This window comes from Apium graveolens, chromosome 9, assembly GCF_009905375.1.
Source record: "Apium graveolens cultivar Ventura chromosome 9, ASM990537v1, whole genome shotgun sequence".
NCBI lineage: Eukaryota > Viridiplantae > Streptophyta > Magnoliopsida > Apiales > Apiaceae > Apium > Apium graveolens.
The window spans coordinates 277,075,400-277,089,033 of record NC_133655.1 but is presented as its reverse complement, the minus strand read 5'-3'; positions in this window follow the sequence as shown (position 1 = coordinate 277,089,033).

The window sequence follows — 13,634 nt, the reverse complement described above, 5'->3', positions numbered from 1 at the left end:
AGGGCAAGTATCACCAAGAACTACGTTTTTTGACTTGATCCTTGACAATCAGCAAGGTACGTAGGCATCTTGTTAAGGCAGATTGAGTCACGAAACACAAGAGCAGTCAAATCGAGCCTTGAAGCTCACGTTCCTTAGTACTAAATACAGCAATTATATATATTAGTTTTTAATCCATAACATTTGGCGCCGTCTGTGGGAAAGCACAACAACAACCATGGCGAGAACATGGAGAACAATTAGAGCTCTGGAGGAAGGAACACCATCGGGGACAACCCAGATGATTTCGTCAACCGTGGAGATACCCCCTCACTCAACTTATGCATCTACTCAAGGGGAAGCCCAGATAGGGGCAACTCAACCTCAGCCACAAGGGACGACTCCCCCGACTATTCAAGGTACGAATCCTCAAGTTCAACAAGTACATGTACCTGTGAATTCTCGACCCGTCGGGTATGAATATTCAACTGTTGTTACTACTAACCCCCCTTATGGGATGCCCCTTTACCCCGAGGTTGGAGGAAGCGGACATGCTGGGCGAAGTGAAGCACGAGGGCAATCGCCCCCCTACATACGAGGTTTGGCTCCTATCCCCGAGGATCGGGAATTTTCTGGTCCTTACACTGAGAGAGACTCCGAATCTTCGGATGATGAAGTAGCCCCAAGAAGGACCAAGAAGGAGGCGTGCTGGCAAAGAGCCGATGGCTGATGGAAGCCAACGCCCTCAAAGCACCCAAGGGGTGAATCCCCAAGAAGTGCAGGAAAGGATCAGGGCTCATGAGGCTGAGATTCAAAGGCTGAGGTGTGACTTGGAGGCGCACCAGACCACCAGACCCCAAGTACCTCCTAGAGAGAGAAATCCTCATCCCGTCATAGACCTGGACGGTCCGGTGCAGAGAAGAGTTGTTGTCCCAAGGGCTGATCCGAGCAATCTTCTTCCCCTTGGAGATCCTGATGATCCTACTCCACCCTTCACTGAAGGAATAATGAATACCCATATCTCAAGGAAGTTCAAGATGCCAACTATCAAAGCTTATGATGGCACGGGAGACCCCGCTAATCATGTTAGAACATTCTCAATACACTGCTGTTACAACCCGTGAATGATGTTATAAAGTGTCGGGCCTTCCTTCAAACCCTGTCAGGTATGGCTCAAAGGTGGTACAGTCGCTTGCCCCCAAACTCTATTGGGTCGTTCAGAGAATTAAGCCAGGCTTTTATTAAGCAATTCATCAGTGGGAGATTTATGAGAAAAGTTCTGCATCTCTTATGAGTATTATACATGGGGCAAATGAATCCTTGAGAGATTACCTGAATCGTTTCACAAAGGAGGTTTTAAAAGTCCCAGACCTTGATGATAAGGTAGCCATGATAGCGCTGCAACAAGGAACTAGGGATGAGTTTTTTAAGATGTCCTTGGCCAAACGCCCCCCTGAAAGCATGTTGCAGCTCCAGGAGAGGGCAGGGAAGTATATCAAAGTCGAAGAAAGCATGAGGAAGACCGTAGTGAGTAATGAGCCCGCTGTAGGCAAGAAGTGAAAGACTGATCTGGAGTATATCGCTAAGGACAAGTATCCTAGAACCGAGTAAAACCCTGATTCAACCCCCAAGAAGGGAGGACCTAGGCAAAAGTTCACCGAATACGCTAAGCCGAATGCTCCTAGAAGCCAGATCTTGATGGAAATCGAGAAAGATTGAGATATTCGTTGGCCTAAGCTCCTGAAGGCTGATCCTGCTAAGCTTGACAAAAGCAAGTATTGCAGATTTCACAAAGATGTTGGTCATGACACCGATGAGTGTAGGCAGCTGAAAGATGAAATTGAGTTTCTCATTCGAAAAGGAAGATTGAACAAATACACTGGAGAAGGAGGGGACAGGAATAATAATGGAAGGAAGAACTTTGAAGATCGTAGGAGGGACCAAGACGATCAGGGGCGAAACCCCCAGCCTAGAGGACTAGTTATAAACACAATTTATGGAGGACCGCGACCTCGAGGGCCTGTGATAAACACGATCTTTGGAGATCCAACTGCTGCTGGATTGTCCAAAAATTCCAGAAAGGCATATACTAGAGAGGTTATGCATATTGTTGGAGAAGCCCCGAAGAGGGCCAGGACAGAAGTAACATTGGCTTTTGATGATTCTGACCTAGAGGGTGTGAAGTTTCCTCATGACGACCCGCTGGTCATAACACCGGTAATAGGAAATAGCCCGGTCAAGAGGGTCCTTGTGGATAACGGTGCTTCAGTGGATATCTTGCTCCATGATGCCTTTCTAAGGATGGGGTATAACGACTCCCAGTTAACACCAACAGATATGCCGATATATGGATTTGCAGGAGTGTAATGTCCTGTGGAAGGGATAATCAAGTTGCCAACCACCATAGGTCAGGAACCGAGGCAAGCAACGCAGATGTTGGACTTTGTGGTGGTAAAGGCTAGTTCAACTTATAATGCTATCTTAGGGAGAACAGGGATACATGCCTTCAAAGCAGTCCCTTCTTCCTACCATTCAGTCATGAAGTTTCCCACCCGGAACGGGATTGGAGAAGAGAGAGGAGATCAAAAAATGGCTAGAAGCTGTTATGTGGCCTCTTTGAGGGTAGATGGAGTCGGGGGGCAGGTTCTTCCTATTGAAGATATGGATGTCCGAGAAAATGATAAGAAGAGAGGAAAACCAGCAGAAGACTTGGTTTCGATTCCTTTAGACCCCGAGAATCCTGAGAGGATGACTTTCATTGGAGCCACATTAGAGGAGCCCCTTAGAGGAAAGTTGGTGAACTTTTTGCAAGAAAATAGTGATGTATTTGCATGGTCAGCAGCTGATATGCCAGGCATAGACCCGGAGCTGATTACTCACAAGTTAAACGTGGATCCGAGCCGGAAGACAGTGAAACAAAAGAAAAGAAACTTTGCCCCGGAAAGACAAGAGGCTATAAAATAGGAAGTAGAAAAGCTCTTAGAGGCTGGTTTCATTGAGGAGATTCAATTTCCGGAATGGTTAGCAAACCCTGTAATGGTGAAGAAGGCTAATGGAAAGTGGAGGATGTGTATAGACTTCACTGACCTGAATGATGCATGCCCTAAAGACTGTTTTCCGTTGCCAAAGATTGATATTCTGATTGATTCCACTGCTGGGCATGAGATGTTGAGCTTCATGGATGGATTTAGCGGATACAATCAGATTAAGATGCATAAGGATGACATTCCAAAGGTATCATTCATCACTGACTTTGGTGTTTATTGTTATCTTGTTATGGCATTTGGTCTTAAGAATGCAGGAGCCACCTATCAAAGGTTGGTAAATAAAATTTTTAAGGATCTTATTGGTAAGACTATAGAAGTCTATGTTGATGACATGTTAGTCAAGAGTCTAGTAAAGACTGAGGGTAGCTTTTGAGGTCCTTAGGTACCACAAGATGATGTTAAATCCTACAAAATGTGCTTTCGGAGTAGGATCTGGAAAATTTTTGGGATTGATGGTCTCCAAGAGAGGGATGGAGGCTAACCCCGATAAAATAAAGGCGATCCTGGACATGGAACCATCAAAAACCGTCAAGGATGTTCAGAAGCTCACAGGAAGAGTTGCTGCGCTGGGACGATTCATCTCCAAATCAGGAGACAAGTGTTTATCATTCTTCAAGTCACTAAAGAATGTTAAGGACTTTGTATGGAATGATAAAAACCATAAGGCATTCGAAGAGTTAAAGAAGTATATGGCCCAGGCCCCGTTGTTGGCCAAGCCAGCTTTGAATGAAGTTTTATTCTTGTACTTAGCCGTTTCAGAAAGTTCTTTGAGCGCTGTGTTGATTAAGGAGGAATTTAAAATCCAGAAACCTGTATACCATGTCAGCAAAATTCTGCATGGTGCCGAGTTGAATTATTCAACTATTGAGAAATTTGCTCTAGCCTTGGTAATGGCTTCAAGAAAGTTACGTCCCTACTTTCAGGCTCATCAAATTGAAGTGCTAATGAACCAGCCCCTGAGAAATATCATTCATAGTCCCATGGCTAGTGGGAGGTTGATCAAGTGGGCAGGGAGAATTCAACATTAAGTACAAGCCACGGACGGCAATAAAAGCCCAGGCATTAGCTGACTTCGTGGTGGAATGTACTATAGCTAACCAAGAAGTCGGGGGGCAGGAAGATACTATACCTCAAGACAAGGAAGTCGATAATGGGGACAAAGAGAAAGATGATAAGGAGAAAGAATATTGGGTTCTCTATTTTGATGGAGCATCAAAAACAAACTCCAGTGGAACAGGATTGGTTTTACAAAGCCCTGATGGGTACTTGATTGAGTATGCCATGAAATTAGACTTCCCAACCACAAACAACGAAGCAGAGTATGAAGCCCTGATAGCTGGCCTTGGCCTAGCTGGGACACTTAGAGTCAAAAACTTAAAGGTCCGTGGAGACTCGAAACTGATTATATCCCAAATAAAGGGAGAATTTGAGGCAAGGGATGATACGATGGCTAAGTATGTCCGCCTAGTAAGGGCTGTGATGACCCAGTTCAATGAATGCCATGTTGAGCACATTCCGAGGGAGGAAAATGCTAAGGTAGATGCATTATCAAAATTTGCTTCATTAGAGATAGAAGAAAGTTCAGGAAGTGTGTACTTCCGTGTTTTGAAGACACGAAGCATAGATGTTAAGCTTGTGGATCCTATAGGCCTGGGGATGTCATGGATTGATCCCATTAAGGCCCACATTCAAACCGGTTGGTTGCCAAGTGATGCAACTGAAGCACAAAAGTTAACTGTTCGGGCACTAAGGTACCCTTTGATAGATGGGATTCTGTACAAAAGATCTTTCGTGGTTCCTTACTTAAGGTGTCTCAGGCCCGATGAGGCACGCTTGGCTCTTGAAGAAGTGCATGAAGGTATTTGTGGGCAACACTTGGGGGGCAGGGCCTTGGCTCATAAGATACCCCGTTTAGGCTTTTATTGGCCAGAAATGATGGCTGATGCCAAAGAATATGTGAAGAAGTGTGATCGCTATCAGAAGCATGCACCAGTTGTTAGATAACCCCCCGAGATGCTGACCTCTATCAACTCGCCCATTCCCTTTGCTATGTGGGGGATGGATATTCTGGGACCTTTCCCCATGGCCACGGCGCAAAGGAAGTTTCTGATTGTAGCCATTGATTATTTCATCAAGTGGATTGAAGCCAAACCCTTGGCCAAGTTCACAACTAAGCAGGTTGCACAATTCCTGTGGGAAAATATTATGTGCCGGTATGGAATTCCCCGTATCCTAGTCACCGACAATGGAACACAATTCAACAACAAGGAATTCAAGAAGTACTGTGAAGAAAATGAGATTGAGTTACGGTTCACCTCTGTGGCCCACCCACAAGCCAATGGGCAAGCAGAGGTAGCAAATCGAATAATCCTGGATGGACTAAAGAAGAGGATCGAGAAGTCCAGAAATAATTGGGTGGATGAGATACTTCCAATATTATGGGCCTATAGGACTACCTGTAGAGTCACGACTGGAGCAACTCCCTTCATGTTGGCATATGGGGCAGAAGCAGTAGTTCCCGTGGAGATATCATATTCCTCTCCAAGGATTCAGGCTTTCAATGCTGAGGAAAATGAGGAAGGACAAAGGTTGGCTCTGGACTTAATCGATGAAGTGCGAGATGGGGCACATGCAAAGATAGTAGAGTATCAGAAGAAGGGTTTATTCTACTACAACCTAAGGGTTAAAGAAAGGTTCTTTAAACAAGGTGACCTAGTCTTAAGGAAGATAGAAGCTTCTGGGGTAGGACAGAAAGGAAAGCTTGCCCTGAATTGGGAAAGGCCGTACAAAGTCAAGAGCATTCAAGGTAGAGGAACCTACAAGCTGGAGACGATGGATGGTTTTGAAGTCCCGAGAACTTGGCATGCATAAAACCTGAAGGTTTACTATGTGTAGGGCAACTGAATATGATTCTCACTTGTCAAGATGACGAGTAGGTTGAAAAGCACCTTGAAACTTTGCTTGCTTATGATCTATTTATTCTAGTCTTATTTTGATGTTTATTAAAACTTGTGTAAGGGACGAATCCCAGATAATTTATGGAAATTCATGAGGTTTTCGAAGTATGTTTAAATGTCTATGGCCTGACAAGTAAAACCAAATGCATGGAATGCAAGCATAAGATGTGATAAATAAAATAGATTGGATAAATATTACAAGAGTTCGATAAATAAAGTCTCGAAAATAAGATAAAGAAAACAAGCCACGTAGGGCTGAAAAAGCTCTAAGGAGCTGAGGTACCCTCGGCATCCATATCATCATCCCCTCCGCTCTCGCTAGATGTCTCTGTTGTCTCGGAGGAGGAGGAAGAACTATCGTCATCAGCAGGCCTGGAAGAAGACTCGGGAGGAGGAAGGAGCGGATCCTGAGGAACATGATCCGAGATAACTACTCGGGTACGAAACCTCTGTAGCAAAGCCTCATCATCAGGGCAGACATAATCCGCTGGGTTAATATCAGGACAAGCCTCGTTCACGGTCTTAAGGGCCGTGTCCTAACCAGTCCTAAAAAACCCGGGAAAGACTGAGTCATCCCTAATCCTCATGGACTGGGCAAACTCCTCCGAGTCCAGGTAGTTATCTATAGCTTTGTCCTTCTCCGCCCGAAGTACCACCAGCTCGGCGTTAGACTCCCCGAGTTCTTCCTCCTTGCGTTTGAACTTCTTCTCCAGAGTAGCATACTTCTTCTTTTGCCGCCTAAGGGCATTGTCAGCCTTATCGGAAGCCCGCTTCCATGACTCGGCTTGCCTCACAACGCCTTGAAAGTAGGCGTTAGACTGAAATAAAGCAATTAACAAAATATAAGGCAAGAGAATGCTGCAAGTAAGAAAGATAAAAAAAGGGGGAGGAGGCATACCGAAGCCAGAGACTGAGCTCCCATGAGCTTTATCCTCTCAAGGTCAGGGGTGGCCACCACGTCAGTAAAATCCTTGGGAGTCACGCCATGGTAAGACCAATCCCAAGCATGTTTCGTGGATCCAACCACGGTATCCCCTCGGCGGAATCCCCAGAGAGGCTGGAAGGCGCCTGTAGCAGCAGCAGGGGTAGCAGCAGTGATAGGAGCACTATGGCCCTCAGCTCCTTCAGTTGAAGCCTCCCCCATAGGCTCCTTGTGTTTTCTCAAGAAGCTAGGCTCTGTGGCCTTCCCGCGGGTGTCCAGGCCTGCAAGGCGGGCTTTTTTCATCCTAGCAGTCTCTTCAACGGGAGGTACATTGTCCTCGTTGATCTCCTTAGCGGCTGCAAAACAAGGCAAAAAACAAAATAAGTGGTGTTAATAATGCATGAAATGAAATAAAGTCAAGAAGGGAAGAAAAATACCCTGTTGAGAAACAGAGGATAGTCCCACGTGAATGAGGGAGAACTCCTCCAAAAGAGTCCAGCTGGTAGTAGTACCGTCGTCCTGGGTAAGCCCATTATAAATAACAGTTTCCTCGGGAGTTAAGTGAATGGATTTGAGGCTACCATCACTAACCTTCCCAAAGGAAGATCGGAAGAGTGTGCCCCAGTCGCCATTCTCCCAACGTAACCCAACGAAACTATTCCTCCAATTTTGGTTGTTATCGGGAATGGTGGCGCTGTTAAAGATATGTTTACTTTTGGGCCTTTGCTTAACATAGACCCAACCACAAATACTGGAAGAGCTATTATAGCACTGAAAGACCTTCCTAAAAACAGCTACAGAAAGGGAAAAACCCTCCCTAAGGCAGCAGACCATAAAACATAAAATGTTCCTCCAAGCGTTTGGAGGAAGTTGACATGGGTTGATTTGTAAATCAGCTAAAAGATGAGGAATGAAAGGATGGAAAGGAAACCTAAGCCCAGCATTAAGGGCATCTGTATAAATAAAGAGAGTGTCGGGTTTCCAGTGGCAAGTACGGTCACCACCAGAAACTGGAACTAATCTAAGAGGAGGAAGGACATTATAACGTGCATTTAGTTTATCGAAATCAATGTTGTGCCAAGTGTTACAATGATTAAAAGAATCGAGATGTGTAGTAGAGGGATATTCATCCCCCCTAGTGTTAATCATATCGATTAAAGACATGTACGAAGAACGGATCTCGATATCCTTTAAAATGAATTAAATGCACACAGCTCAATAATTAATTATAAAAGTAATCTTCGCATCTAACCAATCAAACACAATTCACAATATAGCCACACATCGCTAACATAACCATTAAATATTTTATTTATTTAACATTTCAATAATTACATTTACATATCGGATCCGAGAATAGGTTACTTAGCCACTAAGTAACTAAAAAGACGATACAATTTTAATAGCAGAACTGGATAATTATCAAAACAGATCTTCTTATAAAATACTTTGTACGAAAATGAAGTAATAATGTCTCGTCTTTTAAGAATATGGATTTTTATCGATATATAAAATGATTTGCGTATCGAAAATTTCACGCCGGGACTCGCATAGGTCAAACCATATCCCGGATCGAAAAAGTCAAAACACGAAAAGTGTTCAGAATTATCAGATTAGGTTAAGTAGGAGTTTTCGGAAGAGTTTCGGGTTGTAAAAACGCAAAAACGGTTGAGGTGGAACGATTTCTGATTCTAAAAAGCAATTTTACAATTACGTAAAAATAATCATTAACAATTCTATAAATTCTTATAAAATCATATAATAATCCAAAAATTACCAGAAAAATACCAAAATTATCTATATTTAATTTTGGATAATTAAAAATTAAAATATCTTATATTTATCAGAAATAAACATCCAAATATTAATATCAATTATCAAATAATTCACCAAAATCCACATAAAAATCACATAATAATTATTTATTGATAAAAATAATTACATAATATTTCCCAGACGTTACACTTTACACTAGAAGGAATTAAAGTAACTTTCTTCAAAGGAGATTTTATTTGATAATAATCATAGTACAAACTATGATATTCCTTACAAGTATAAATGGAATGCCATAAACTACCACAATGAAAACAAGGATTTTGTGGCTTAAACCTAACAGACTGACTCTTAACTCCTGACTTAAGAGGTAAAGAGTTTATATTCTTATTCTTCCTGCAAAAAGAAGCAAGATGGTTAGAGTTTCCACAGTTATAACATTTCTTTTTAGGAGCATTGGGAACAGGCATATAATTATTGAGTTTATTCACACCTTCCTTTTCATTCCTATTTTTCCTAGCTGCCTTTACCTTGTTGACATTCCTTATTTCTTTCAGCTTATGCTTAAGCTGCTTCTTGGTCATTAAGCCTATGTTAACTTCAACTGGTTTATCTTGTTCTAATTTGTCAGAAGTTGACTTTTCCTTAACTTCTGTTACAGACTCTTTCATTTTTTCAAAATCAGACTTTACAGTTTTAGCTACAAACTTAACAGGATTCACCTTTGGCTTAGCAGTCTGTTTAACAACACTTGGCTCAATTTGTTCAGTTCCTTTTTCACTTTTATCATCTCCATTACCTAAGCCCTCTTTCCAGTTTCCACTACTTGATAAATTCTGAGTTGTTCTATCAGAGTTAGTCCAAGTCCTGATAATCTCTCTTTCCTTTTCTAACTCAGTTTTTATAGATTGGTTCAATTTTAGCACTTCATCTCTAACATAAAAAGCATCATCTCATTCTTTCTGAGTTTGATGGAACATAACTAACTCCTTTTCTAAATAGTCATTCATTTTCTTATAAGCAAGATTTTCAGAAGTTAATCTTTCACATGTTAAAGTTTGATCTCTGTAGCTAATAAACATGGTTTTAAGATATAATCTCAACTCAGTAATATCATCAGTATGAAAAGCATAAGTTGTTTGAGGTACCTTCAATTCAGCAGTTTCAGGGCTGCCATCAGCATTTGCCATTAAAGCATAATTCACCTCATCTTAAGAATCTGAAGAGTCTGTCCAGCTTTTCTTCTTTGTGACAAGTGCCTTGCCTTTGTCACTCTTTTCTTTCTTGCAGTCAGGAGATATATGGCCTCTTTCACCACAATTGTAGCATTTGACATTTGAGTTGTCTCCTCTATCAGACTTTGCACTTTTGCCTTCATACTTTCTGAACCCTTTCTTATCAGAACTTCCACCTTTCTTGAAAAACTTCTTTCCCCTTCTAAATTTCCTGTAGGCTATCTTTGTGATACCCTTCACCATAAGAGCACACAATTTCATCATCTCTTCATCAGCATCTATTTCAGGTAAAATTTCAGTTTCTGAATCATCATCATCAGAACTTGATGATTCTGAATCAGACTTTATGATGAGTGCCTTTCCTTTGCCTTTCTTTGAGACAACCACTTTGGGGGATTCCTCCTCAGCTTTAAGAGCAACTGTCCTTGACTTTCTCCCATGCCTCTTGCTCCTTTGATCCATCTCAAATTCATAAGTCTTGAGCATACCATAAATTTCATCAAGAGTAGTTTCATCAAGAGCATAGTTGTCTCTTATAGTAGTAGACTTCAAATCCCAACTTTCAGGAAGAGCTAAAAGGAATTTTAGATTTGAATCTTCAAGATCATATTCCTTGTCCACCAGTGACAGATCATTCAAGAGTTTGACAAACCTGTCATATAAGTCAGTTAATGACTCGTCAGCTTTTGAGTCAAAGTGCTCATACTCTTGAGTGAGTATAGTCCTCCTGTTCTTCTTGATTGCATCAGTTCACTGGCATCTTGTCTCCAAAGCATCCCATATCTCCTTTGCAGTCTTGCAATGAATTACCCTATTTGACATGACATTATCAATGGCACTATGCAGCAAATGCCTTACCTTTGCATCCTTGGAAATAGATGAGATATCTTCAGCTGTATACTCACTTTTCTCCTTTGGTATGGTCTTTGCTGGCTGATCTGCAACTACAACAGAGAGCTTGGTTGGCTTATGTGGTCCTTCATTAATTCTGTTAAGGTATTCTAGATCTATAGCTTCCAGAAACATAGCCATCTTCACTTTCCATATGGGATACTCAGAAGGTCTCAGTATGGGAACCCTAATAGTCTCATATCGACTGTGGATTTGAGTGTTTTTAGTGTCTTCAGTTTTGGTGGGCTTGGTTGGAGTTTCTGCTTCTTCAGACATGATTGTTTGGATATTTACTGTATGTGTGTTAACAGATAAGCTCTGATACCATTTGATAGGTCACACAACACTGTAGAAGGGGGTTGAATACAGTGTTTATTACAATCAAATCGATTTCGAACACAAGTAATAGTAAACAGATATATTTAATATAATAAACTCTATTACAATGAAACTGTTCTCTCTCAGTGATGAACAAATATCACTAAGAGCTGCTAGGTTACAATGTATGATCTTCTCGATAATGATAACACATATAGTGTAAACCTATGTCTGTGTTTATATAGTACACAGTTACAAGATAACTTCTAATTGATATGGAATATAATTCTGTCTCCTAAAATATATCAATCAGATGTCCTATACAAGTCTTCTTATCTTCTAACTCTTTCCATGCATATCTTCTTTTATTTTAGTCTCGATCTTCAATCCTGTAAATTAGCTTCCTTCCTTAACTGTAAGTCCTCCCTCACTTAAGTTCTGATATGACCTTAAGTTCTGATATCTATCTTCTGACTTCCAGTAAATACCGATTCCAGTAAATCCTGATATTTCCTATTTGTTAAGATCTGAAAACTAAACATGAAACATTTTAGACATGACATCTCAAATATATCTAACACTAAGTTACAGCTCGATAGCCGTTGGTGGAGTAACTTATCTGTGATAAGAATGTGTGGCATTTTTTATGTAGATCTCGGATAATAACCATTGTTGTAATTGTTAATTCCATAGTCATCTTTAACACAATGGATAAATAGAATAGGGTGGACAATTGTAAATACTCAATGCCCATGTAATTCTGTTTTAAATGAAGTGAGACAATCAATGTCTAAGGAAGAACACTTTCAACGGCTGCAAAAATAGTTCATCTGCGTCTAGGGAATTAGTTCATCTACGGCTAAAGAATGTACACTATCAATGGCTAATGTAGCATATAGAAGTTGACAAATGGAAGCCAAGACAAAAGGAGCATGTGATCTTGGATAGTGAAGAAGAAGAAACATTCCATTGCCATACATGACAAATTAGAGGGGCATTCGAAGCAACACATCAAGATAAAATCCAACCCAATATGTCATGGCTCACAGGATAGAGAATGAAGTAGCAATCTTGCTTGTTGTACCTCGAAGACTATGATATGTGACTTGGTAATATATAAACCAAGTAGAACTTCCAATCATCCGGTTATTTCCACAAAAGTGACAATCTTTTCTTTAGCAACACCACTATTAGGCTTCAAAAGACCTTTGGTATTGGACTTTGGTTTGGCACAGAATAAGATCAAATCTTCACCTTGCATGTCCACTTTTCTTTTCCATTTATATTTCATGTGTACACCATCAATATGGATGTAGTTCATGCCTTTACTATATTATTTTGAGCAGTTATAAACATGCGTAACAACTCAGTAGGTGTTTTGTCTATCTCATTCATTTTGTTCATAACAAACTAAGAATATAATTTGTTCAAAGATTTTTTGATCAAATCAGGCTGAGTCTCTAGACCAATCCTGAAATCCAAAATATCAAGGTACATATACCTATCATCGTTAGAACATTTGGTCCAACCAGATCTCATTCTTCCATTTATGCAAATTTATAGTGCCTTATTATTGTCAAATTTTTCTTGATGAGCCTATACTTCAAAGATCCTTTGAAGATGCTCAATCACATCATAAGCATTAATATGCTCTTGTTGCTTATAAAGCTCGGCACTAATGGCAAGCATGCGACATGAAACATCAGTTGTGTCATAAATTTTCTTCTGATAAGCATTTTGTTTAGCACGTGTTTCATTCTTAGCTAGAAGAAAAAAAGGGAGAAGTTTGAGTGACATCCTTGAACCCAAGGATGATCGTTAAGTTCATATGTCACTTGAGGAAAATTATTTCATGCCAGCTTGTCCTTCTCAAGAACTATTACATAGAGAACTTATTTATGTTATTTGTCATTTGATATCTATAATATTAAAATGCATAAAATAAAGTAGTCTACTTATGATCATTAAATTATGTTCAAGTAATTATTCATATATATTCTCAATATATCTCTCTTTCACTATTTTATCAAACTAATAGCCTTAACTATTAATTCAGAAAGAATATCTTCTATATCCTTTGTAATAAGCTAAGATCCATATTTTATCAGGCCTTAGGTCAGCTTTGGCGTTTCTATTAAAATATGATTATTTAGGTAGATAACATTTGTCAATTATATCAACTATATAACTCTTGGATATCTTGGTAGAACAACATTTATTTATATTTATCTAATAAATCTCGTCAAACTTTATGCCTCTAAGTTCACAATCCTATTGTGGTAACTTAGTTAAGTCAAACCCAATAGTAAAAAATTATCTCTATACTTCAACACATCTACCACGATAGATGGGAGTATTTTGCTTTAGAGAACTCACTCCTTATCGATCTAGGGGTTAACACATTAGACTCATTGGAAGGCATCCGATCAACTTAATATTAACTATAGGGTTTTATTTATTTTTAAAATGATCATGATCCCATCATAAAGAGATTCCCAATTTTTTCTTGAAT